This window comes from Sus scrofa, chromosome X (assembly GCF_000003025.6).
Source record: "Sus scrofa isolate TJ Tabasco breed Duroc chromosome X, Sscrofa11.1, whole genome shotgun sequence".
NCBI classification, from domain to species: Eukaryota; Metazoa; Chordata; class Mammalia; order Artiodactyla; family Suidae; genus Sus; species Sus scrofa.
The window spans coordinates 2,639,712-2,666,603 of NC_010461.5; the positions used below are offsets into that span (position 1 = coordinate 2,639,712).

The 26,892-nt window shown below is 38.8% G+C and overlaps 1 long non-coding RNA gene across 1 annotated transcript; it reads right to left on the reverse strand.

The window, feature by feature from the left end:
• Positions 2–25,148, reverse strand: LOC102164266. Its single transcript, XR_309174.3, has 3 exons — positions 24,714–25,148; positions 23,475–23,558; positions 2–799 (listed from the first exon to the last, which is right to left on the reverse strand). It is a non-coding gene; the product is annotated as an uncharacterized LOC102164266 (long non-coding RNA).

Here is a 26,892-nt window from a genome sequence, read left to right on the forward strand (position 1 = left end):
GTTTTAACTAGCAGAAATACTGTATTAATATGTTTAGAGTGATTCAAATTCAAATTCAAATTGCATCCTCTTTTTGCTTGGATATTTGTTCTTTTTTTAAAAAAATATTGGAGTATAGTTGACTTATAATGTTGTGTTAATTTCAGGTGTACGGCCAAGTGAAACTATTTTACATACACGCATATCCATTCTTTTTCAGGTTCTTTTCCCATGCTGATGGTTACAGAATATCGAATAGCATTCCCTGTGTTAGACAGCAACTCTTTGTTACTTACCCATGTTATATACAGTGTATCTATTAAAAGTTAATCCCAACCTCCTCATTTATCCTTCCTTCCCACCCCCATTTCCCCTTTGCTAACCATCAGTTTTATTTTGAAATCTATGGGTCTGTTTCTGTTTTGTCAATAAGTTTTTTATGTCATTTTTATTGCATTTCACATAGGAGTGATATCATGCGGTATTTGTCTTTCTCTGTCAGAGGGATGTCTCAGCATGAAGGTCTCTAGGTCCACCCATGTTGCAAGGAATGAGGTGGTGTCATTCTTTTTTATGGCTGGGTCCTGAGGCTAAAGCTTTTCTACCGACAGGAAGCAGGCAGAGGACATACGAAGGCTCCGTGGAGTCCTGCTCAGGAACAAATTTACGGTTTCAATTTGATGCGTGGTGAGGCACCGCTGTCATCCACAGGGAGAAACTTCTTTCTATGGATAGTGATTCAGATCCCGTGTTTCTTGGACATGAAGACATTTTGATGGGAGTCTTAACTTTCCATATATTCCTCAAAAGTCACAGGATTCTGGAGGGAAGAAGGATGGAGAGAGAAAATCAGTAGAGTCCGCTCCCTCACGCAGCATGTCGTGAGCACCTGCTGTGTGTCACAGAGTTAAGCAGCTGAGATGAGAACAGCAAGATTCTAACACCTCCGGTCTTATTCACCCAGCACCACCATATCATGCCCAGCATCCATCGATGGATCTTCAAAGACACTCTAGCTGGCCTTTAGTTGTTATTGAACATCTTCTGCAGAGTCCTGGCCATCATGTGGAGACACTAATTTGACCGTGTTGATTGATCGGCAGTTCCCTGCCATCCACTGGTTGGATCTAGGCACGTTTTCAGCTGGACTAAAATCATGGCTCTGGGTGGCTGAGCCATTTGATAATTTATGCAGTACCTGATTCCATGAGCTCAGATGCCTGGTTAAGGTACGAAGAGGAGACAGACTGTCAACTCAAGAGAAAGGGGGGAGCAAACGTCATCAGAAACACACAGAGCAGCATTTTCACGGACCTCTCCCACCTGGAGATGCGTGAGTTCCTGACGTGTGTGGTACTGATTTTGTGTTTTTAACTTTCTAAAGGGGAAATTCCTCAAAGCAAAACATTACAAAACAATTATACCCATGGTAGGGAAGCTGGTATCATTTCCCTTTTTGAAATATCCATGTATTGTGGAAAGGCTTTTGTCTCATGGTTAGACGCACAGACATTCAAGCCAGACTTCCTGGGTTCAAGTTATGGATTCAAGATGTACTAGCAGGGGGAGTTCAAGGCAGTTACTCCATCTCTTTCTTTCTTGTGGTCCTCACTGGCAAAATAAGAATAACGCTAACCACGGTATAAGCCTGGTCCACAGACTGGATGAGTATTATATGCAAAGTGCTTAGGCTCCTGCTAAGGGCTGCAGAAGTGTTGCTATTACCATAATGGGCATGATCATTACTCTGTAGACACTGGCAATAGCATTTTTCCTCATGTCCAGACCAACATCCATTAGGTAGATGCACAAATATTGAATACGTTGACCCTGTGTGGTACCATGTAATGCTGTGGAAATAGGTATAACCACCTGCGCACTTGGAATGGCAGAATATGGATACCGGCAAGGCAAGCATACATGTTCTGCATCAGAACCTAAATGTCCCTTGACAGATGAATGAATAAAGAAGATGCGGTGCATACATACAATGGAATATTACTCAGCCATAAAAAAGGACAGAATAATGCCATTTGCAGCAACCTGGATGCAACTAAAGAGTCTCATACCAAGTGAAGGAAGTCAGAAAGAGAAAGGCAAATACCATGTGATATCACTTCTATGTGGAATCTAAAATATGGCACCAATGAACCTCTCTACATCACAGCAACAGACTCACGGACATGGACAACAGACGTGTGGTTGCCAAGGTAGAGGGGGAGGGAGTGGGATGGACTGGGAGTTTGGAGTTCATAGATGCAAACTATGACATTGAGAATGATAAACGAAGAGGTCCTGCTGTCCAGCACAGGGAACCATGTCCAGTCTCTTGGGAAAGCACATGATGGAAAATAATATAAGAAAGGGAATGTATCTATATGTATGACTGGCTCATTTTGCTATACAGCAGAAGCTGGCACAACATGATAAATCAATTCCACTTTAATAATAAAAAAAGAAATTATCCCAGGGTTAGGGGTGTAGACCAACACTTTTATTATTTAAAAAAGAATAGCCTATGGGAATAGACTCTCAGATTAGGTAAGAGAAGACTCTCCATTTTTCACAGAGTACCGGTCATGCCACTCATTCTCGGCTGAGCACCAAGTACACCCTCACACATTGATGTGCGCCATCTCAAATCCTCACATCCACCCTCATCCATTCTCTGGTTCATCTTTTGCACCCCCATCCATCCTCTGGTTCATCTTTTGCACTTCTCTCTGGCTAGACTACGCTGTCATAAAATGTATGTATCTACCATGAGTCTCTATGCTCCAGGAGGGAGCATAATGCCATTTGCTCTTAAGATTCTTAACTCTTAAATCTCTAGTTGCATCCATGTTGCTTAAATTTGGTTACATAAATGTGTGAATAAATAAATGAAAAGTTAAAACAGCACAGGGCATTGATGGGCCCTTTAAAAAACTATGTTCAAGGATTCACTTTCAAATCTTGCCAGCCTCATGCACTGGCCACAGAGTCATAGCCACGCTTGATTCTTGGGCCAAGCATTGGAGCGTCACTCACTCTAATTCTGACAACAGCCACCTCCAAATGAAGGTTTAGTCCCCTGGCTGAGAAGACAGTTAAGGGCCAGCATTAGACTTTGAACCCATGACTATCTGGCTGCTAAACCTGGGAGGTCATCATTCCTACCTGATTCTTTGGGGAGATAACAAAACTAATTTATATAAAAATATGTTCCTATATATTCACCATCTCCCCATAGGAGGAAAGAGCGAGCCAGCTCTAAGGCATCTAGGGACATTTTCTTTCCTTTCAACCCCAGCACCTGTTCTGACCAACATTCGTGCGACCTTGTTTGTTGAGGTTATACTGTGCGTGCGACAACTAAATGGCTATTTAAATGTAGAGATGTTTCAAGGCCCAAATCTCTTTTCTCAACGGCAGTCAGCAATGCCTTCTGTGACAACAGTGACAAGCAGATTAATTAGCCTGTGTTGGGGCAATACTCTCTGCTTCTGACACCTAATTTTTTTTTTCTTCAGTGTGTTTTCCGTGGCGAGCAGAAAAACATGACAAACTCTGGGAACACTGCCTGGAATAATATTACATTACTCTTATCCTGTGCATTGATATACAACCTGTGAGACTTCAGACCTTCACAGCATTTGCACTGTTATATTCCAAACTTGATATTTCCACACTTGATATGCCCAACCTTGCACCGGTATATCCGTCTCCTTCGAATTTACAATGTGCATTCGTATTAAAGGAAGATTTCTCTAAAATATAGCACAAGCAGTAATTACCATGACGGCTCATTTTGCTTCTAAAGAAATTTAGGAATGCACATACCACACATAATAAATGAAGTGGGACGTTAGAATCATGATATCTGAAATGATTCCATTTGTGTTGTAAGAGGGTGGTTTTAATTTATTTCCTATTTATCTAATTTTGTCATCATTCAATGGATGCATTCATTACCACCTTAGTTTGCTGGACTTAATTTAGCTCATCTTCGTGGCACTGGAATCATTAGGAAATAATTCACACCACAGGTAATAAGGAGACGTTAATATGCTCCCATAAATTATCTTCATTTCTTCTGAAGGGATCCTCAAAGATATATACTACGTGCCACCAGCTAACCAAGTAGGAAAAATCCTTTCCTCCAGGCACACAAAACACGACTTTGACTCGCGAGCTACTGGCATTTCATGGTAAAAGGGTGCAACAAAACAGAACAAAACAAACAAAAAAACCCAGGCCAGTGGATTCCCTGCTATTGCTAAAATGCACCATGGTGGCCTCAGTTTGGGCGTGTTTTTTCCTCTCATTTCTTACTTTATACCTTGCACGTGGTAATATATGGGGTTAACAGATTGATGAAGGAAAGTAAGATCTGTGTTTATGCAACATGGATCTTAGAGGAACTCAGTATCTTCAATTTTTTAAAAATTCAGATTCCACTGACGAAGCTGAGCTAGAGTTATTATTATCCGATCTGAAGAGGAGGATACATGCTTGTTTCTTTCCCTTGAGGCGCTGCTTTTCAAAGTCATGGGCTGAGGCACGGGAATTTTCCAAAGACAATCCCTGCACCTAATTTTAGCATTGTCGGTAGCACATCCCCATATGCAACTTTGTATTCTGGTCCATGTAAATTACCATCCTGATGGATGGTCACAGTATAGCATCTTTAACCAGTGAGAAAGCATGCCCTTTGGCTCTTGAATCTTTCTGATGCCATCCTAGAAGTTTTAAACAGTCCTTCTTTCTAGTAACTGCACAATTGATGAAAGGACTCTTTTCTAGATGAATTCCAGGTGAAATGTTAAGGAAAATGGGCAAAAGGAAACCATCGCTACATTTTAGCCCCTTAGGAATGAACGGCTCTTGCCAATGATGATCAAGGAATTTCTAACATCCACCCAAGAGAGACAACCTTGCCTTTTGTGGGAAGAGCTCAGGATCATTCATGAAGCAGTCTTGCTCAATTCAAGCTAAGTCTTGAATCTGGTCAGAATTCTAGACCTTGCCGCACAGTGGCCTGATGAGGCAGGAAGGGCCTTTCAGGGGTCTCCCAAATTGAAGAAAGTGGCCACCTGCTATTATCCAAGCAATCATGGGTCCAAGTCCACCACCGATGGGGGGGGGGAGGAGCAGAAATTTGGGGGTAGGCAAACACCCTACAGTCTTGGACAGTTCTCAGGAAGGGATGGAGCTTGGAACAGCCAGCAGCCACAACTTCCAGCCGAAAGGCATCCCTCTGAAGATGAGATCCATTAGGTCCAGAGTAGACCCTTCTCCCAATGCACCATAATGTCTCCCTATCAAGTTCCCCCAAGTCTTTGAGCTTTTCCTGAATAAATCTCCTTGCCAACCACTCCCTGGCAATCGTTTCCTGCCCATGTAAGGACGGTCCAAAAGCCACAGGTATAGTGGATAAGATGGCAAGTCCAAAGGAATATTAAAGATAGAGGTAGGGGAGTGATTTTTCGTGTTCCTAGGCTTGGGAGTGGAGTGAAAGGTAATAGTTATCCATCCTCTGTGATTTAGCACAAGTCTGATACAACTCTCATTTTTCTTTCCTAGCTCTAATGAGGAAGGATTTCAACTAGGTATCGTCTTCTCCCCTCCATCACCCTCCAGGTATCCGTGACCAGGAAGGCAAAGTTCATGGTGAAAAGACCAAACAATAAGTGAATGTTGTTATCTTTCTATATTAAATTATACTATACAAACTTATGTTTGTAGACCCATGATCCTGTAACTATACTCTAAATTTAGTTGTTCCAAATAGTTGCACTAAACATTTCCAAATACATTTTTTATTCATAAATTTTTAGGGCCACCCTGGCAGCATACAAAGTTGCTGGGCTAGGGGTCGAATCGGAGCTGCAGCTGCTGGCCTACACCACAGCCACAGCAACACCACCAGATCTGAGCCACATCTGCACCTTACACCGCAGCGTGCAGCAATGCCCAATCCTTAACCCACTGATCGTGGTCAGGGATCAAACTTGCATCCTCCCAGTGGGTCTTAACCCACTGAGCCACAATGGGAACTCCTCCAAATACATATTTTTAATTCAATTTCACTATTTTATTGTGTGAACATGGACAATGTCAAAAAATCTACATTGCACCAAAAAGCCCAAAGGGGGGGGGCGGCAAAAAGAAAAACAACCTTCTTCTATCTACTACCTGGATATAATTATTCTTTTTTTTTCTTTTTAGAGATGACTATTCTTAACATTTTGTCTTATGTACCTCCAGTCATTCTCTACGGGCACAAATACATATTATATGATGTTATACCATCATAGTTACGTATCCTCCACCTTTTTTGGAACTATGCATTTCTTCAACCCATCAATAATATAAAAAACTTCCCTTTTGCTGTTAAATGCTTTTCTGCATCATCATAGCGATTGATGGCATAGATGGATATATTACAAATAATTTATCCAGGAGTTCCCATCATGGCGCAGTGGTTAATGAATCTGACTAGGAACCATGAGGTTGCAGGTTCAATCCCTGGCCTTGCTCAGTGGGTTAACGATCCGGCGTTGCCATGAGCTGTGGCGTAGGTTGCAGATGCGGCTCGGATCCCGAGTTGCTGTGGCTCTGGCATAGGCTGGCAGCTACAGCTCCGATTCAACCCCTAGCCTGGGAACCTCCATATGCTGCGGGAGTGGCCCAAGAAATGGCAAAAAGACAAAGAAAAAAAAAAAAAGAAAAAAAAAAGAAATAATTTATCCAGCTATCCATGGCCACACATTTAGAAATTTGAAGTCTCTTTTCAATAGACTCATCGGAAAACTTAACCCCCCCTTCACCATTTCCTAAAGGAAATTCCTAAAATAAATATATCATCTTTTTTTTTTCCCCAAATGAAATGATGCTGATCATTCTTCCAGAAAGGACAACCCAGAAGAAAAATTATGCCCTGCAGCAAATGTTACCTATCTGACATGGGATAGGTAGTTCGTATCTACAAGTCGTAGGAAACTAGATGCTTAAAAATTGTCATATATTAGCAAGTGCAGCAAATTTTGATTATTGTGAACGAGAGCCATGTTATTATTTTATCTTCTTGTATTATCTCACCGAAGTTTGGAGAAAATTAATACGTAAAAATGGATCCAAGGCCTTCACAGTCTTAATTTTTCTGTGAATATTTAAAAGGGGAAAGACCACTTACGATGTATGAGTTTGCCTGTAATCGGAAATTAACTTCTCATGCAATTAAGGCCCCTGCTTGGAGTTCGCCCTCTGACTTTGAGGTGCTAATAAGGCAACATTACTCAAATCCAGGAAAGAAATTAAGAAACGTAAAATGTTAATTAAATTCAGACACAGAACGGATAGGAAAGCCGATGCGAAAAGGAAATGAAACAAAGGGCAATAAATATGTGTATACCTACTTAGACAGCAGGGCCAAAGAAATCAGATCATGTGCAGAATTAAAAACAGATCTTTCAAAGGGCTTCGAGGGATTTTGAACAGATTCCATGATGTTTCTGAGAACATAAATAAGCATCCAATTCCAAAAATTTTGTGGCCATTGCCTTCCCAAAACCCAAGTCCCGGAAGGACACCTCATGGAAACAGAAAATTCATTTATTGTAAGATGTCAGTGAAGTGCCTTTTTTGGGGATGGGATTTTGGTGGCCAGGACGATCAAAGAATCCTTCACTTTCTGGCCCAAAATGAGAATCAGCTTTCGAATGAAACAGAAGCTATAGAGGCAAAGCCTACTGTAGTATCCTCTTAAGAACATCGAACCCAGAATCACACTTCATAAATTTGGGTTTCAGGCAATTTGGGTTTGGCCAAAAAGTCAATGGATTAGGGATCCTTCCAAACTGACACTGTGCACTGCGGTGAAATGGTATTTAGTGAGGATTTCCTGAGGATTGTGTTGTCTTTTTTTAAAATTTTTATTGAAGTAGAGTTGATTTTGAAGAGTCTGCTCATTTCTATTGTACAACAGAGTGACTCCATGGTCCATGTACACACATGCATTCTCTTTCAGATTCTTTTCCCACATAGATGGTCACAGAATACGGGGTGGAGTTCCCAGTGCAAATCTGTTTTTAACATGCTGCGTTGTTCTTTTTTTTAATTAGTGCTTTAACACAGGGTGAGCAAGAAGAAAGTGCAAGTGTACTTGGCTGCTACCACATATTTCCAATGAAAAATATTCTTGAAGAGGGTGATGGATACTGATATTTATAGTTAACATTGAATAACTTTACAAAGGTGGATCCCAGCAATTATGGGGCTGGGTCACTATTTTTTGGTACCTGTTGTGCCTTTTACATGTGTACTTGCTTTTTTATTTTATTTTTTTGTTGTTGTTTTGTTTTGTTTTGCTTTTCAGGGCCGCTGAAAATCCCCAGGCTAGGGGTCCCATCAGAGCTGCAGCGGCCGACCTACACCACAGCCACAGCAAGGCCAGATTTAAGCAACACCTGCGATCTACACCACAGCTCATGGCCAACACTGGATCCATAACCCACTGAGCAAGGCCAGGGATCGAACCCGCGTCCTCATGGATCCTAGTCGGGTTTCTTTCCACGGACCACCATGGGACGCCTTTAAGTACGAGCTTTAATTTTTACTTTGATTTCACATGGGTTGACTGCCTATTCGCATTTGTGTTTGGTTACGTCAGGAACTCATATTTAAATTCAAAGAATGCACTTTTGCAGTTCTCATTATACTTCAAAGTCATCAGAGGAGGCAGGAGGTGTAACTTAGCCATCTCACCTCAAGCCTTTGTGTTCTGGGTGGATTTTGCTCCATTTCCTCCTCTTCTCTGGCTTTGAGATGCCCGTTACAGGTGTCATTACTGCGTCACAGGGAGCAGGACGGCAGATGCAGTGGTAATTGAAATGAAAAGGGCTGTACTTAATGTGACCCATGGAGCTGTGTCCAGGAAAATACATCCAGGGAAAAAAATGACACTGAGAGACTCAATGGTACAAACCTAAGACCCTTGTCTTTTTTTTTGGTGCATCTGAGTAACACTATATTCCAGACATAAACTCTATTTTCAGAGGAGCAGAAGGTGACTGGAAGATTCAGATACGTATATAGCATATATATCATATTTTATATATATTATATTTATTATATACAGCAATAGCAATGGGATATCTTCATAGAAATGGTATCTACATACATCACTGATGTCCATCCCTAGACAGCAATCGTATATACTATAGGTTATATAGGTTGTCTATAATATAGGTTATTATATACGTACAATATGTAAGTATTGTATGTGTGTATATTTGTATGTCATTATATAATATAAGTGTAGATATTATGTATTTGTATAATATAAATGTAGATATTATGTATTTGTATAATATAAATGTAGCTAATATATACGTATGTTTGCATATACATATATTATTATAAGATGAATGTATATTATATGTCTATAATACATATGTATATATTTGCATGATACAAATGTATATATTATATATGTATGTGTTTGTATAATGTATTTATGTATTTGTATATCATAAATGTGTATATTATATATTTGTATGATGTAAATGTAGATATTATATATGCATATTTGTATATACACATGTTCTTATTATATGGATGTATATATTATATAGGTGTTCATGAAATATACATGTATACATTATATATTAGTATTTATATCATATAAATGCAGGTATTATATATGTATATTTATACATACATGCTATTATAACATGAATGTATATATTCTATATGTATGTATTTGTAGATATAAAGGTAGACATTATATTTGTATGTATTTGCATAATATATATTAGGCATTTGTATAATATAAATGTAAATATTATTTATGTATATCTGTACATAACATGTTCTTATGGATGTATATATTATGTGTATTCATACAAATGTATATATTATATATGTATGTGTTTGCATAATATAAAGGAAGATACTATATTTGAATGTATTTATATAATATATATACTGTGTATTTGTGATATAAATGTAGATATATATTTGTATCATATAAATGTATATATTACACATGTGTATTTGTATATACATATATATATTTCATCATGACATCATCACGTGTTTCCTTAGGAAAGAAAAATATATGTAAATATAATCCTAATCCATTTCTTATTCTCAAATGGTATATATTCCTATTCCTACTGAATTCCTTCTGTTTTCTTTCACATTCATTTCATAAAGATAGCAGGATTTTAAACATGAAGAGTTTAGCACACAGGCACATATTCTGTTCTGGGACAGGTGTACACGTTCAGAGTGAAATTTCGGAAGCTTTCTCAATTAGTTTAGAAGCAGCCTACCTCCTGAAGGACCGTGAATAGCTGTGTCCATCTGAGACAGGGAAGGTGTGCAGACCGAAGGGTTTCCTGGAACTTCATTGTGGTGGACCACAGGTATGGACAGAATCTGGAGGGGCAGACATGCCATGGGCTCACTGTCAGCTGTCACTCTCCAGGGAAGGTCCTGAGAGGTTAAGGGTATGGTACATCCTGTGCTTGCTGAAGTGTGTTATTAATCAGAACACTCATTTGAGGGGATACTTTGAGAGAAAAAGGTTGGGGGGAGTTCCTGGGGTCAAATAAGATGTATGGATTTGCTATATACATTCGAGTGTTAAAATCTCTGAACGATCCTGCACGAAGGATCCTGCTTTTCCTGTATTCACACACTTATCTAAATGGAATTTTCTCCTCCGTACTAAATGTAGGGATAACTCTTTGAGAAATATGGTTAGAGAGTGGAAAAATTAATAAACAGTCATTTTGGGGGGTCATGCCTGCAGCATGTAGAAGTTCCCAGGCCAGGGATCAAACCCACACTGCTGCAGTGACCCAAACCATAGCCGTGACAACGCCTGATCCTTAACCACTGGGCCACCAGGGAGCTGCTGAACAGTTCTTTTTTTTTTATCACTGAGAGTAAAAATAAAACACAATCTTTGGCCTCAGTGTTCTGTCTATATTAAGTCAGTTGGATAAAAACAGTTTCTTAGATTCCCTGCATCTTCAAACATGTATATCTGATGACAATAATTACCTGATTGGACGCTGTTCTTATTGCACCCTAACAGCCCTTTCTCTGACTTTCTTTTCCATTAGGCAGATTTATTTTTGATAACAATATATGTTATCTGAAAATATATTTTCCTTCTTCCATATGGCGTGCTCTGCCTCCAGCTTAGTAAGAACACAAAGCAATGCATCCTTTAGAATATCTTCAATTGAATCCTGAACTCTGAAGCTTGCTAATATTTCCAGCTACAATGTATAATCATGGACACACACCTCTATCCAGGGGTCTAGAAAAGGAGGCAACGTTTGAAACCCCCCACACCCTTGTGGAAGTTGCCAAAAGAACGTTGTCTTTAGTCCTGAATTTGCTTCTGTTCTGGAAAAACAAAACCGCTGAGAAAACGAAACAGTCTAATCAACTCTCCGGTTGGTAAGAAACAGGAGTGACATTTAAAAAAAAAATGTGAAAGGTGGCACTTTTCTACCTTCACTTATAACATGTCGTGTCATCCATGTGCAAGGTTGGTCACTTCTAAATATCTTCCCTGGAAAATGTACGTTGGCTGTCACGAAAGCAGGCACCAATGCTTACGTGGTTTAGGTTGCTACCAATATAATTTTGTGATATGCAGCTGAATTCCAAAGCAATCCAGCAGTCATGCTGTTTTGAAAAGGTATGGGTAAACATTTTTTTTTTGCCCAAACCTTTGCAATAAGGAAAGGGATGCAATAATATGACTCCCCATTGCAGGAGAGCATTAATATCCCAGATCTGTCTGCAACCTCTGTATCATCTGATCTAGCAAGATGGACTGTTTAATACCAAGGGGTTAAGATGGAGTGATGATGACATCAAGATCTCAAAGGCATATCTGAATTACCATGCTCACTGCAGCATTACTCATGATAGCCAGGGCATGGAAACAACCTAAGTGTCTGTGGATGGATGAAGGCATAAGGAAAATGTGGGTGTCAGAGAGAGATGCACATGATAGATAGATAGATGATAGATAGATAGATAGATAGATAGATAGATAGATAGATAGATAGATAGATAGATAGGAATATTAGAGAGAGAGATAGATGCAGATGATAGACACACAGACAGACAGATAGATACAGATGATAGGTAGATCATAGATGATGGATGAATGGATAGATTAGATACATATTTAGATAGGTAGATACATATTTAGATAGATAGATAGATCAGATACATATTTAGATAGGTAGATACATATTTAGATAGATAGATAGATCAGATACATATTTAGATAGGTAGATACATATTTAGATAGATAGATAGATCAGATACATATTTAGATAGGTAGATACATATTTAGATAGATAGATCAGATACATATTTAGATAGATAGACAGACAGATAGATAGATAGATTAGATACATATTTAGATAGATGATTGATATAGATAAATAGATACAGATAGAGATGATAGATATACATAGATGTTAGCTTGAAAGTTGACAAGCGATAGATACATACATAGATACATACCAACATAGATGATAGCTTTATAGATGATAGATAAATAATATATAAAAGATATTTAATAGATAGATGGACAGACATTTAGATGGATGATAATGATGATGCTGATGATGATAGAGAGATGAGACACACACAATGGAATATTACTGGGTCTTTAGAAAGAAGTAAACCCTGCCATTTGTGTCAACATTGATGGACCTTGAAAAGATTGTTACATGAAATAAGCCAGACACAGAAAAACAGACACTGGGAGTTCCCACTGTGGTGCAGTGGAAATGAATCCAAGTAGTAACCATGAGGAGTAGTATCCATGAGGACTCGGGTTTGATCCTTGGTCTCACTCACTGGGTTAAGGATCCAGCATTGCCATGAGCTGTGGTGTAGGTGGCCGATGCTGCTCGGAGCCCACGGCATTGCTGGGCTGTGGCATAGGCTGGCAGCTGTAGTTCCAATTTGACCCCTTGCCTTGGAACTTCCATATGCTGCAGGTGTGGCCCTAAAATGCAAAAAAAAAACAAAAAACAAACAAACTATGGAAATTTTAGGTCAGTGCCTCTGTCTCAGACACTGTATCCCAAGCTTGACTCAGATCACTTCCCTTGACGAATTTCATTCCAATGATCTGTGACAGCCCTTTATCCATCCCTCTCTCAGAGCATAAGTGTATTTTTTGCTCTTGTTTATTGGTGACTATTTTATCATCCAAATGACATGAAAAAGTGCTTATGGAAGATTCCGTAATTTGTCTGATTTTTTTCCCACTCCACTGCCACAGATAATATATACACATTTTTCCATCTGTCTGCCTTACCTTGCCTTTGGGTTTGACCACATGACTTTCTTTGGTCACGAGGACATGAGCCAATGCGAGGGGAAGAGAGGATGAAAAAAATGCCAGCACTGGTAGAATGATCCTTGAGTTCCAGGAATAAGCCACGGCCGCCTCCTGCTTAGACTCCAAGAAACACAGGTAAAACATACCTGAAACAAACTACAGCCTTGACCTTAGTCACAGGCTCCAGCAGCACGACTCAGACCAGCCAGTGTTGAAGATCCGTTTCAGAATTGAGAAATATGATCAGCTTGGAGAACGATAATAACACAAGTGTCCGAGAGAGGGGTTGTAAATGCTTTCACAGCTAATTGACATGCATTTTCGAGAAGCATTTTTTTTTCCCCTCTTAGGACCTTGGATAGAATATCCACCTGCACTTTTGCCCTAATAAGTGGCCACTTCAAAGCAGCAGAACTCATCAGTGGCCAGGATCTGCAATTGGGTTTCCAGGAAATCTTATGAGCTCAATTAGTGCATGTGTCATCTCTCTACAGACTTCACTCCTCAGCATTTTAGCTTTGGCTTTTATCAATAACAGGTCTTCAAAAGAGAAGAGGCTTAGGCATTCTCTGTAAGCCACAAGCACTAAATTGATATAAGGGGCTCACCTAATGCAGATGCTTTCGTTATTTCAGAAATTGCAGTCTGCACTGAGTATCATACTAATGTCTCGTTTCCTCCTATTACCTGGCAGCAGTTGTTTTTTAAGGTTGTCAAGAAGACATCAGCATGGAGTCTGAACATAATCTGAGAAGGCAAGGACCAGACTGTGCATCCCTGCCTCGGTTTTCCCTGGGCTTAATCCAAACACTTGGGAAGGCAGACGCCAGCCTCTTCCTGAACCCACCCTCCATCCAAGTCCATCATCTGCTGGACCAAAGCTTCTAGTCCATGACTCAACGCTTGAATCTACTTTGGAAGGCAAGATCTGTCAATATGAGAAAGCAAAACAGAATCTCCCCAAACATAAAAGGAATCTCTAATTTAACTCTCTGTCCAGTTAGGCTTTTAGTTTAATTTTATTTTTATGAAAGGATGGTTGATTTACAATGTTTTATCCATGTCTGCAGTACAGCCAAGTGACCCAGGCACACATATATGTACGTTCTTTTTTTTTTTCATACTATCTTCCATTATGCTCTATCCCAAGAAATTGGATATGGTTCCTTGTGCTGTTTAGTGGGACCTCATTGCTTATCTATTCTAAATGTCATAGTTTGCACCTATGAACCCCAAACTCCCAGTCAATCCCACTTCCTCCCCCAGCCTCTGCCTCGCCTTGGCAACCAGAAACCTGTTCTCTAGGTCTATGAATCTTTTTGTTTTGTAGATAGGTTCATTTGTGCCATATTTAGATTCCACATAGAAGTGCTGTCATTGCCATTTAAATCAATCAAATCATGCATTTTTTAAATGGCATGGGCTTCTCTCTTTCAAGAGTATATGAAAAACGTCCCTGAAAACATTTACCATAGAATGATTTCTCTACTTGCATTACAAGCCTGTTTAGATAATGATATCACACCTGTAAGAAATACACACATCTCAGATAGAAAGAAATCATGTGTTCTAGGACCAGCAAGAAGTTAGCGATGTAGAACATTCATTTGTCTGGGCATACAATGCTTCAGCTACCAGCCTATGAATAAGACCAACCTTGGCACCCAAATCCAGCTTGATTTCTCTCTCACCTAATTGGCACTCAGAGTCCATTGCAAACTGTACTTCATCGTTAACTTTCTACTTGCTAACAAGTGAACAAGTAATTAGGGCACAAGGCTGAGCAGGCTACATGTGAGAGCTAAGGGTCATTTGTAGGAATGACCTCCAGCCCTTCAATAGACTTAAATGATCCACCTGAATGATTTCACTCCAAACCATGGATGAACTACCAGGATATCATCATTGATGGCAAGATGGCCCTTCTGATGGCAACTTGCAAACCACAGAAACATATTTGGGAACCAGTAGGGATATACACTTCATACCAGGGAGAGATTAGAATAACCAGGGGAATCTGGGATGAACCAGAGCATGGAAATGAGGGAAGGGAGTGGACAAGTGAAAGGTAGGAGTTAGTCAAGAATATCAGGTGGTCTAAAGGCGTATACACCTTGGTAGATGGGTTAGAACCTGGGCCATGCTTTTCCACCCTTCTCTGTCTCTGTGTCCTTCCAATATATATTCCTCCTAGAAGGATGTGGAGTCTATTTCTGATCCGTCTCTTGAATCTGCGCTGTTCCTCATCACCCCAAGACAATTTGTTCCGTCTGAGACCATCTGAGAACAGGAATCCCTCAGTTAATGGCCAGTCAGCCTCCAGGAGGAAAGAAAGTGGCTCATGTGTACTGCACAAAGCCGTGGGGCCATCCCGGCTCAGCCTAGACCAGAAGGGCCAGTGAGATGAACCCACCCTACATGGACAACTCAAAGAAGGACAAACTAAATGAAAATGGTTAGTGTTTTAACAGCAGCAGGGTAACAAATAGCACAGGGAGAGGTTGGGCTCAGCAAGTTTTGTCACAAGGAATGGCATTAGGCAAGGGTTGTGCTAAATAAAAAGTATAAAATATCAGGAATTCAGTTGGGAATGGGTCCCAGCATGGAAGAGACATCAGTTCGACCTCTGGTCTTGGGGAAAAGGGTCATTTTCACTTTTATAGGGTCTAAGCCTTGAGGGGATTATCAGGAGCAGAGAGACTATAATTCCCAAGAGATTCTTCTCCACCAGAAAATTCCTAATACCTTTTATCTTCATTCTGCACATGCATGCTTCAATGCGTCAAGTGAAATATACCATCTGCCATCACTATAAAAATATAATTATTTGAATGTTTTAATATGTGAGGTTACAAAGGGCTGAATGCTTTCTTCAGATAGGAACTCTGAATAAAACCTATTAATATAACTTTACAGAGACTTGAAGAAGCAGGGATTACAAAATAGTCTGTGAAATTGAAGGGTCTATTGGGGAATACTGGAGCCTTTTTCTTCTACACTGCTAGGTCCTATAATACTAAGGACAAATAAAAACGTTTCCATTATAGCCTTCAGTGATTAGACCTTCTGTCATGTCACAAATACAAAAGACTTCAGAGCAGGTTCACAAATATGACTTTATATCTAAGTACATAACCACATGTGTGGATGTGTCCCAAATGGGCTCTGTATTTCCCACTATTTTTTTTTTTCTTTTTAGGGTCACACCCATGACATATGGAAATTCCCAGGCTAGGGGTCAAATCAGAGCTGCAGGTGCTAGCCACAGTCACAGCCACAGAAACGTGGGATTCAATCCACATCTGTGACTTACACCACAGCTCACAGCAATGCCAGATGCTTAGCCCACTGAGCAAGGCCAGAGATCAAACCACATTCTCATGGATAGTAGCTGGGTTCTTTACTACTGACCCACAATGGGAACTCCAGTTTCCCACTGATTCTTACCACCATATCTTTGCTACACATACTTTCCTGGGGCAGACCAAGAAAGTTGCTATATATCCCCTATGATGTATTCAAGCTTCACCCAAGTAGTATATATCTACACCTCAAAGGCAGGGGTATGGGATGAGAGCTAAGAGAAATTCACCAAAGCATACTTTGTGAACCAACTGCCCTCAGAAGCCTGGAGGAAGAGCCTCGGGACAAAGAGAGGTCTCTCAAAAAGAGAAATATAGGAGCAGGGCTAGAGAAAAAAGGAAAAACCCTAAGCAAACCTAAAAGGAGGATGCTGAGCATTAAGCAAGAGAGGCCACCCATAGAATGAAATCATACTAGTGCTCAGCTCTAACTGATGCTGAACAGAAGCCTTGGAGCATGCTCTGAAAACACGTAAAGCAATTAGTAGATTAAATCCAATCAAAGCTGCAAAAAGCACGGGTTTAGCTAAACTAGAGGTCACACTGACATAGTCCCACACTCTAGGAGCTTGAGAGAAAAAAAGGAGGGATGCATTTTTCTACATAGAGTAAAAGATTTTGGATTTCACATCCTACTATCCTTTCATACAAATGAACCACTAGGCAAAATAAAGATCAAGAGACATCTAAAGAAATAAAAATATGTAACTTGTGCTTAAAAGAGAAAATAGTCAATAAAAGCAGACCCATAGATGGTCCAGATGTTAAAGTTATCAGACAAGGTATTTAAAATAACTACAGTAGATAGAAAGACAGAGCAATGATAGAATATAGGAACTAATGTAGAGATTGAACAAAAGAATGAAGACTGAGCAAAATTAAACAAATGGGACCTAACCAGACTTACACATTTTGCACAGAAAAGAAAACCACAAACAAAATGAAAAGACCACCTATGGAATGGGAGAAAATATTTGCCAACAACTGACTGACAAGGAAGGAATTAATTTCCAAAATACACAAACATCTCATACAGATCAACACCAACAAAATTAACAATCCCATCAAAAAATGTCCAGTAGACCTAAATAAGCATTTCTCCAAAGAACACATACAGATGGCCAACAGACACATGAAAAGATGCTCAGCATTACAAATTATTAGAGATATACAAATCAAAACTATAATGCAGTACTGCCTCACACAGGTCAGAATGGTCATCATTAATAAGTCTACAAATAACAAATACTGGAGAAGGTGTGGAGAAAAGGGAACCCTCCTACACTGTTGGTGGGGAACATAAATTGCTTCAATCACTGCGGAAAACAATATGGAGGTTCCTCAGAAAACTAAAAATAGAATTACTATATGACCCAGAAATCCCACTCCTGGGCATATAGCCAGACAAAACTGTAATTCAAAAAAATATATGCATCTCTATGTTCATAGCAGCACTAGTTACAATAGCCAAGACACGGAAACAACCTAAATGTCCACTGACAGATGAGTGGATAAAGAAGATGTGGTACATACATACAAAGGAATACTACTCAACCATAAAAAGGAATGAAATAATGCCATCTGTAACAACATGGATGCAACTAGAGTGAAGTAAATCAGAGAATAACAAACATCATATGATATCATGTATATGTGGAATCTAAAATATGATACAAATGAACTAATTTATGAAATAGAAACCAATTCATAGACATAGAAAACAAACTTACAGTTACCATAGGGGAAAGGGGGGATAAATTAGGGGTTTTATGTTAACATATATACCCTACTATATACAAAATAGATAAACAATAAGGACCTACTGTATAGCACAGGAGGACGCTATTCAATAACTTATAATAACCTATAATGGAAAAGAATACAAAAAAGAATATATGCATATAACAGAATCACTTTGCTGTACACCTGAAGTGAACATTGTATTTTAAATCAACTATATTTCAATTTTTTTTAAAAAAAAGAGTGGGTATTTTGGTAAAGTGATGGAAGTTATAAAAAGGCATCAACATGAAACACTGGAAACAAAAAACTAGGCTACAAAAAAATGACCTGTTCAGTGGATTTGCTCCACAGGAGCCTGGAACAGCAACAAAGTATATGTACCTTTGACATAGGCAAGAAAAGTGTTGAAACTGATAAATAAATATTTTAAATAAAAAAGTGGAACACAAACCAAGGAGCACATCATTTGACATCCAACAAACAAAATATTGAACGCTATAACACGTATAATTGGTACTTCCGGAGAGCTGAGACATGCAAAGGGGAAAAATAAATATTTGAAAGCAAAATGGTCAAAAAATTCTAAAGTTGGTAAAACACATCCCCCAAATAAGGCCAGAAGCTTGACAGTCACCAGGCAGAATACATACACAGAAAACTGCACTGGCTACAAAATAGGCACACTGATGAAAATAAAACTAAACTTAAGCCTTAAAGTAATCAGAGAATAAAGACATATTGAGTTCAAGAAAATACTGGGAAGGATGAAATATAACCATCCACCACACACAAGGGAGCCTGGAATAAAATTGAAAAAAACCTATAAATTGCTGAAAAAATTGTTCTCCCACAGACTTACAATGTAGGAGATGTCAATATTGGAGCTTTAAAATGTAGGAAATAATGCAGTTCTAAATAGAAAAAAAAAAAAGACGCAGAAAAAGAGACCCATGTTCAGCAGCATGAAACAAATATTCAATAAAAATATGGTAGATTTGAATTACATGGTCAATAAAATTTACCTAATCAACATTTCTGTAACAGCATATCCAGGAACTTTAGAATAGATACTGATTTTCAAGGGCATAGGCACATTCGCTAAGATTACGTGCTATACATTAATACCAACATCAAAACCCACTAGACGGTTGCAGTAGTTTTAAGCCTCTTCACCAACTAAAAGGATATTAAATTATGTACCACTGGCAATTAAATAGGTAGAAAGCCTTCAACACACTTTAACAGAGAAAGAGTTCTATCTGTGGTGTGTGTGTGTGTGTGTGTGAGACAGAGAGAGGCAGAGAGAGACAGAGACCATTTATATATTTGGAAATTAAGAAAATGCTTTTTAAAAACCCTGAGAAAGAATACAAAATTGCAAGAAGAATTAGAAATGCTGACAGCTGCAGATGAAAAGACCACATATCGATATGCGTGTGAGATGCACCAAAAGTGTGCATAGAATTAAGAAAAAGTATAAAATCAACATATTAACAAGCTAGAAAAATAAGAGCAAAATAAAACCAAAATAAGTTAAGAAATTAAATAATAATAAAACCAAATGTAGGAAGTCATACTTTAGAAAACATGCAAAATAGAGATATCTGGATTAAAGTTTGTCTTTTTCTGCAAATTTAAGAAAATTGATAAATTCTAAGAAGAGGGATCCAGAAAAAGACAGAAAATAGACATTTCTAATGCCAGGAATGTTAAAACGATTAGGGCACACCATGAATAACTTTATAGTAATAAACACAGATAAAAAGATATTTCCTTAAAAAACACAATGTATCAGAACTGACATGAGGAGAAATAAAATTCAAACAGATATATAACTATCAAATTAGTTTGGAAAATAATAATTTTTAAATACCATAAAAAAAACACCTCCCTTCAGGAGGTATAGATTTTCTGATAAATTCTCTAAAACATTTAAATTAGGAGTTTGGGATTAACATAAACACACTGCTATCTATAAAATAGATAACCAACCAGGACCTACTGTGTAGCACAGGGAATTATACTCAATATTTTGCAATAACCTATAAGGGGAAAGAGTCTGAAAAAAAATCTATGTCTAACTGAATCACTTCACTGTACACCTGAAACTAACACAACATTTTTTAAAATTTATTTATTTTTCCACTGTATAGCATGGGGGCCAAGTTACACTTATATGTATACTTTTTTTCCCACCCTCTGTTCTGTTGCAATATAAGTATCTAGACATAGTTCTCAATGCTACTCAGCAGGATCCCATTGTAAATCCATTCCAAGTTGTATCCGACAACCCCAAGCTCCTGATCCATCCCACTCCCTCCCTCTCCCCCTGGGGTGGCCACAAGTCTATTCTCCAAGTCTATGATGTTCATTTGTGCTGTATATTAGACTCCAGTTATAAGTGATATCATATGGTATTTGTCTTTGTCTTTCTGACTTATTTCACTCAGTATGAGAGTCTCTAGTTCCATCCATGTTGCTATAAATGGCATTATGTCATTCTTTTTTATGGCTGAGTAGTATTCCATTGTAACACATTTGTAAATCTAACACAAAAATAAGTACATAAATAAACATTTAAAGAAGATATGACATCTACACCACCTAAACACTTTCTAAAAATGAAATGCACATGTCCCCTCTTGTTCTAACAGTCAGCATTACCTCAACACAAAAACCTGAAACACATGTTACTAAGTAGGAACAACACAGAACAATAAGTTCATGAATAAGGAGGCAGTAAAGACCAACAACACAGTAGGCAACTGAATCCAGCAAAGTGTAAAATGGTTGTTACATTATGACTTTGAAAAATGAGAACAAAGGGAGGATTTATACCGTCAGATATCAAGAGGTCATATCCTATTACTATTGCTGTAGTGATCTTGCAGCGGTAAGAGAAAAAACTACAAAAAGTAACAGGGTATCAAGGAAGAGACTCCAGCTGGTATAAAACAGTTTCAATACATGATGGCGGAAAAACAGGTAAACAGAAAAACCAGAACTGATACTTCTACCTCACAACAGCTAATAATTAATTCTAGAGGATATATACACCTGAGCTTAACATAAAGATTCTGTCAGGGAATACAGAAGGATTTCACTTTAACAAAGTTTCTTGGACAGGACAGGAAAAACTGGGAAATGGGGGAAAAATGGGAAAACCTGGGGAAAATGGGAACAGTATACTCGGACTTCCCATCGTGGTGCAGTGGAAACGAATCCAACTAGGAACCATGAGGTTGCGGGTTCGATCCCTGGCCTCGATCAGTGCGTTAAGGATCCAGCATTGCCGTGAGCTGTGGTAGAGGCTGCAGATGTGGCTCGGATCTGGCGATGCTGTGGCTGTGGCGTAGGCTGGTGGCTGCAGCTCTGATGAGACCCCTAGCCTGGGAACCTCCATATGCCATGGGTGAGGGTCTAAAAAGACAAAAAGACAAAAAAAGAAAAAAGAAAATTATACTCAATCAAAATTGCTAATTTCTGCTTAGAGAGATCACTGTGAAAATATTTAGGCTAACCACTAAAAAGTATATATATATGTATATATATTTTATATATAGATAATGTATGAATATATTTAATATGTATTATTTATATAAATAGTATTTCATATATAAAAATGATATATCAATAATACACAACATATTTATATCATTTGTATAAAAAATAATATATAAATGATGTAAATATATAAATAAAACATAAAAATCATATATTGTAAATTATAATTTATAAATTATGTATATACATATCTATAAGACATATCCAGAATATATAAACAATTCCTACAAATAAACAATGAAGATGAACAGTGCAATAAAATGAATTAAAAACTAAAATGTGTTGGGGTTCCTGTTGTGCCTCTGCAGTAATGAAACTGACTAGTATCTGTGAGGACACAGGTTCTGTCCCTGGCCTTGCTCAGTGGGTTAAGGATCCAGCATATTCTACCCCTAGCCTGGGAACTTCCATACGCTGCAGGTGTGGCTTTCAAAAGACAAAAATAAATAAATGAAAGGTAAAAAAAAAATTAAAATGTGTAACTACCATTCAAGACATAAACATTACCAATAACCACATGAAAACATTAAAATCAAACCACATCTACCAGAATAGCATAAAGATGGATGATTCACATATTAGTGAGTACAGGAGCAACTGGAATTTTCATGCCTTGCTGAAGAAGTACAAAATCAGACAACCTCTTTGGAAAATTATTTTTACACTATTTTTATATTATTATTATTACTTTTTTTTTTTTTTTTTTTTTTAAGGCTGCACCTGCAGCATATAAAGTTCCCAGGCTAGGGGTTGCATCAGAGCTGCAGCTGCTGGCCTGCACCACAGCCATAGCCATGCCAGATCCAAGCCACATCTGCAAACTACACCACAGCTCATGGCAACACCACATTCGTAAACTACTGAGAGAGGTCAGGGACCAAACCTGCATCCTCATGGATACTAGTCAGGTTCTTTACCACTGAGCCATGACAGTAACTTCTGGAAAATTTTTTAGTAGTTTATTACAAAGTTAAAAGTGTACCAGTTCCAATAACATGAAGTTCCAATAACATAACCAGTTCCAATAACATAAAGAAATACATCCAGGCAAAGACATATACATGAAAGTTTACAGAGCCTAAATATTTGTAATGGCCAAAACCTAAAAAACAACCCAAATTTTGTTGAGGAAAATATAAACTGTATATGTGTCCAAACCAGCAATATGCAATAAAAACAAATGACCCATTGATATACACAACACTATAAATCTCAGAAATGTTACCTGTTTTAAAAATGACAAAAATATATCGTAACATCTAATTAACAAAAAGTGCAAGAACTGGGAAACCTTTTCAAGAGCAACAGAAGCTGGGCTCTGGTGGGGAGTTAATTGATGGAGAATTTCCTAGGATGCTGGTGGGAATTTCCTAGGATAATGAAAAATTGTGTGCATATATCACATGATAAAAATACATAAATGGACCGAAAGCATCCCACTGAATACTTACGATCAGTGTGTTTTCTGGGCGTTGAAAGACATCTCAATACAAATGGGTTTTTTTAATCCAACATGCATTACCTTTTAATATCACCTGAAAGATAATGACCTCTGTCAAACACAAGGCAGCAAAAGGAAAAAAGAGCACACACACTGAATAAAACACATGATTTAATATCTAGCACGTGTTCTACCTAAGAATCTGTGATGCACGTAAGATTTTAGGATGAGAATTTGCCTGCAAATAGAAAAAAAAAAAAAGAATGTGGTGCAAACTCTACCCATATAATATGGGGCAGGCTTCATTCTTCACTGGGTTCTATTTTTCTTCAGATGATTTATAAAACATGCTTCTTAATCAAGTGGCATAATCCGCTGTATTTTACGAGTAAGGAATAGAAAAAGAGAACTATGGTCCATCTAGTCTACCAGTAGCCCAAAAAATGGATGGAATGGGTGGAAATTGGTTGGAAGAAGTTTAGCTCCCAACAGAAATGCTATCAAATCATGTCCCACCTTTATTCTGACGATGGTGGCTGCATATGCGCCATTGTCTTCTAATTTGATGCTAAAACAAACCATCGAATTTCAAGGGTTTCTTGTTCGATTTGCCCTGACAATGATGCTCTCACTCATATCATCTGTTTGTGAGCAAGCCGGGTATTTTCAGCTCCAGGGAGAATGCATCCCTGACCACTTTCCAACTGTAGGCTGTTGCTGATATAAATAGCAGACTCTTTACCGGTGGCCAACCAAAATGGAACTGCAGTCCTAGTTCCAAATGTCAGAGAAAAATCTCCTGAGACAAGAGGCAGGCCACAGACACAAAGATCATCAAGTTAAAAGGGTCCCGGCGGCCCATTCCCCACCCAGGGCTCTGCTGAGAAGGTGATGCAAAGCACTATGGTCTCCCGTGGAAGCCTTGAAGGAGCGTTCAGATTTAGCACGTACTGACAGTTAAAGGCGGGAAAAAAAGAAGAAATCCACCTTCATGAATTTTCATGAAATGAACAGGCTTAAAAATGAACTGATACGGATTGAACCCATCAGATCACAGAAGGCTGAAATTTAAAATGCACTCAGGAGACCTCTACCATTCGATGGTTTCTAAGAAGTTTGAATGTTTCATGTTTTTCTCCCCAGATAATTAATCCCTCCCCAGATTATGTCAGAGGGCAACCGAATGGACAGAGACAACATTTCCAGGCTCTCGTGATACAGAAGGGGTGGATAAAGAAAGTCACCTTACCTTTCCCGTAAATAAACACGCTTGCAGCCATCACGCTTGCAGCCATCAAGCCAGCAGCCACCACAGCTGCTCTGGGCAGTGCCTCCTGTGGGGAAGGATGGTGGGTTGGGGAAAAATAGGACTCTGGCCCCAAGGAGCTGAGGTGCCTATGAAAGGAGTGGTTTCACTGAACCCAGAACCCTGCATCTTCCCAGACACAGAAAAGCACTCCCTTCCTTCCTGTGAGATGTCTGGTTTTTCTTAAAATAACAGTCACTGTTGGATGTTCCCACTCTCTGGTTTTTGTTGCAAAAATTTCTCTGCATCCCCATTCCTCACTGACCTCTTTGGAACGGTCCCTCAGAGCGGTCTACGAAGCTGCTGCCTGGGTGTAAGCCCTCAGTATGCCACCTAATAAAACCTAATTCTCAACTTACAGGTGGAGTTTTCTTGTTTGTTCGTACGTTTGTTTGTTTTCCTTCTTGAGGGCTGCACCTGTGACGGATGGAAGGTCCCAGGGGTGGAATCAGAGCTGCAGCTGCTGGCCTACACCACAGCCATGGTAACACAGGATCTGAGTCGCATCTGTGACCTACACCACAGCTCATGCACAATGCCAGATCCTTAACTCACTGAGTGAGGCCAAGGATCAAACCTGCATCCTCCTGGATACTAGCTGGATTCATTTCTGCTGTGCCATAGCATGAACTCCAGCATGGCTGTTTTTTTGTTGTTGTTGTTGTTGATGCAGGGAAGATATTCAAATTAAATTAGCAATTAAGTCATGTCACACATTTCAATGTATATGACATATTATATGATATTTCATGAGGTCCTACATTTCTAGGTGTGTCATTGCTTGGGCCCATTGAAAGAAGCAGTAAATCACCTCTTAGGGTGCCAGGCCGTGTGATAACTCAGTGAATTTTAAGAGAGAAAAATAAATGTTTGTGGCATCGATCAGAATATAAACAACCAGGAGTTCCTGTCGTGGCTCTGCGGAAATGAATCTGACCAGTATTCATGAAGACACAGGTGGGATCCCTGGCCTTGCTCAATGGGTTAAGGATCCGGTGTTGCCATGAGCTGTGGTGTAGGTCACAGACACGGCTCAGATCTGGCATTGCTGTGGCTGTAGTGCAAGCTGGCAGCCGCAGCTCCAATTTGACCTCTAGCCTGGAAACATCCATGTGCCATAGGTGTGGTGTTAAAAAAAGAAAAGAAAAGAAAAGAAATTTTGTAAAATTATTCAGTCTGTTCACTGAGGTTTTTATAGTTTCAACAATAAAATGAAAAACTTCACCTCATCTCTCTGCAGTAATTGTCATTTTAAATTATTCATCAGTGGGCTCCTCCACTGAAACCCACTTTTCCAAAGTCTAACCATTTTGAAAGGACTCACTTCTAAAAAAAAAAAATTGTGTGTATAACCGGGTCACTTTGCTATACAGCAGAAATTGACAGAACATTGTAAATCAACCATAATAAAAATCTCTAAATAAAAATAAAATAAAATAATAAATAAAACTTAAGTACTACTAATAAAAGTAAAAATTTTAAAATTAGGTTATAATGTAATATCATGTTTAAATACTCAGCACTCTTTATGTGAGAGTTTCCCAAATTGTGTTGTCAGGCACACCTATCCACAAGGTATATTATTTGATACACGAAATACATGGCATCACATCTATGAAAGCCCTGTGGAATTGCTGCTTCCACAGAGACATTTTAGCAGCTGCTAATTTAACTTACTGTCTTTAAAAACTAATGGTAGTTCAATCAGATATCATATACATGGAATAGGATGCATCTGTCTTAAGTGTGCAGCTTCAGGACTCTGGACAAAGAGATGTGTCTGTGGAAACAGCAGCCAGAACATGATATAAAATATTTCTGCATTTCCCTCCTTCCTGCCCACTTCCAAAACATTTCCTATCTCGAGAAAATCACTACATGAGCCTCACCGGACCTTGAACTTTGTATCAGCAGAATTGCATAGGTTTGTTTCTGACTTCTTCTACGGAACAAAATGTTTTAGACGGGCAGGTGGGCTTTCTTCCAGTTTAAGTTCACTTCTTCTTAATAACTCAGCATTGCCATGAGTTGGATCCTGCAGTGTGCTGGTCAGCTCTAAGAGGGATGGATCTAGGTTTTGTTCTTGAACCGCCATGCTCATCCAACACCAGGAAACTGCATT